This window comes from Poecilia latipinna, unplaced genomic scaffold, assembly GCF_001443285.1.
Source record: "Poecilia latipinna isolate Pla-1442-1.1 unplaced genomic scaffold, P_latipinna-1.0 Scaffold413, whole genome shotgun sequence".
NCBI lineage: Eukaryota > Metazoa > Chordata > Actinopteri > Cyprinodontiformes > Poeciliidae > Poecilia > Poecilia latipinna.
In genome coordinates this window covers 335,397-337,788 of record NW_015113029.1, presented here as the reverse complement: position 1 = coordinate 337,788, position 2,392 = coordinate 335,397, and the positions used below count along the sequence as shown (strand labels likewise).

At 34.8% G+C, this 2,392-nt stretch overlaps 1 long non-coding RNA gene across 1 annotated transcript in view; it reads right to left on the bottom strand.

Moving 5' to 3' along the window:
- Window positions 1–1,301: 1,301 nt before the first annotated feature.
- The window catches only part of LOC106950646 (uncharacterized), a 74,740-nt gene continuing 73,649 nt past the window's right edge, over window positions 1,302–2,392 (bottom strand). The window contains exon 5 of the long non-coding RNA XR_001425655.1: window positions 1,302–2,015. This is a non-coding gene — a long non-coding RNA (uncharacterized LOC106950646). The remainder of the gene's footprint in view (window positions 2,016–2,392) is intronic.

Sequence of the window (2,392 nt, the reverse complement as noted above, 5' to 3'; positions counted from 1 at the left end):
ACTGCTTGTAATTTTATATGCCGAGGGTAAAATATGACTCTGAATTCATTATTTTGATTTCGTGACTCTAACAGGGACAACTGTGAACAGTCTGAAGTGGTGCGGTCAGTGCTCAAATTAGTGTCCCACCTATAGAGGACTAAAGGGACTCAAAACCTAAAATTGTCCAGAAATCTCCACGACACACATGGGCACTTTATATAATGAAGAAAATGCCATTAAAATGACATAACCAGGACAATAACCAGAGCTCGGCTATAAAAAGGACTCTTATCGCAGTCTTCGTTATACCTGTAGTTCAGTCATTAAAGGTCAACTACACTGCAAACAAGAGAAACAGAGCATGAGTTCAACATGCTGATCACAGAGTTTTAGGGTACTTATTCTGTAGAATCAGTACCTAACGCAATGTTAAAAAGTGCTTCAAGTTAACATAAAGAAGAGGGTCACTATGTGTTGCTGCTAAAGAGCATTCAAGCAAAAGACCACAGTATATTTTGAATGACAAAACTAACTGACTTTTACTGTTACTGATTTGAAAAGAGTCAAATTGTTTGTCTTTAGTCGGGTTGTAAAGAATTATGAGGAGTGTTTTTTTGTTGTTGTTTTTTTTAAACGCATCTCAAATTCCAAATTTTCCAGCATTTGGAGAATGCAATTTGTGAACATCTTTTTTATTTTTTATTATTATTTTACTGAACAATAACCTTTTTAGTGCTAAGAGGGTGGCATATGCGTCTTTCCCCTGATGAGTCACTTGGGTATGCCTGGATGCGATTTAGTCATGCATGGTTAAACAGATTTAGAGTCATATTTAAATAAACATATCTTTCAACTTAAAGATATCTTTAAGTTCCATGTATAGCGTGGTTCGCTATCTGGATAATCCAACTATTTGCAATTTTTTTTTTTTTTTGCAGAAAGTAACTTTAAAATATTGATGGGAAACCTGCCTATATTTGGCAGTTTTTTACTCAAATCTAAAAAAAAAAAAAAAAAAAGAAAAATGGATACTTAAGCACTGAAATACCTAAGCACATTACTACTGAACATGATATCGGTTGCCTGTTTAAAAAACAGCCAATCCAGAAACGCCATCAATTTTTCTTTGTTGGCTGTAGCCACAAGAGCAAATCTTGCATAATAACCCTCTTTGAAATGATTTGCACTACATGTTAATACCAATTAATGTATATTTGGCATTTTAAATAGTTATAAGTGTCAATTTAAGCTATTCTGTGTGGTCTCGTAGAAACTGAAGGTGCATGTTTCAACCGCAGACAGTTTCACAACACACTCTAAGGCTGGATTTTATTTATTTATATTTCTCTGTTACATTTTTAAAAGAAAATATCTGCAAATAAAGTGGTAGAAAATTGCCTGGTTGCCTTATGCAATCAGAGAATTTACACTATGTACTATACCTTAGCACCTTAGCCGTCATAGTTAGTTTACTGAATTACAAGATAATGAAATCCATTCTTGTGGAACATTGGTACGATGACAACATTTTGCTTCTTTTTTAATACACAAAATCAGAGTTAGTTGCCAGTGAGTAACAAGCATTTGCAGATAATAATAAATATAGCAGTGGACCAGAGAGAATTGTTTGAAGGCAAAAAAACGGAACATAATGCACTGTAGAGAGGAGCGTAATCACAGTCTTTGACTTGATCAGATGAATTTCTCTCAAAAACAAACTTGTTGCTCCCGCTGGGGTTTTGCATCCATGCCAGGCCCTCCTGTGTTTTCCTTCCTGCTGTGAACGCCTTCCTTTCCCCAACCCCCCAAAGAGCGATGGACAGTCTGTGTGTGTCCCTGTCCGATCCTCCTTCTTTGGTTGAAAAAATAAAATTGAAAAAGTACCACACTTAAACCGTTAAGACCATACCTTTAATCGTCATGGGCAAAGTCCTTCCGCCAACATTAACAAAAGAGAGTTGGAAGAGGGAGTAATGATGACCTTCTGTTTTCATACAGATTAACCTCACATAATGAGTGAGACATCTTAAAGTCTGTTGCAAAGGGGGAAAAAATAAATAAATAAATAAATATATATATATATATATATATATATATATATATTACAAGAAAATATAAAGCACTGAGACAAGCCTCAAAGTCAAGTCTTAAATTGCTTTCTGATTGAAGAAATGTGCTGCAGCTTCTAAAGCCATATAGCAGTGCCTCTTCCAACAGGTTAAATGAAGCAAGTTGATTGCTAGGCACAGTTAAGAAAGCAACACATCTCATTATTCAGCTGGCGGTAGGCAGTTGGTACATTTTTTTTTTTTTTTTTTTTTTTTTTTTTTTTTTTTTTTTTGCTTCTTGGGTGGTGTTTGGGGACCAGCTTTTCTTTTTTTGTAAAAATATAAAAGGGCAAAAAACAAAG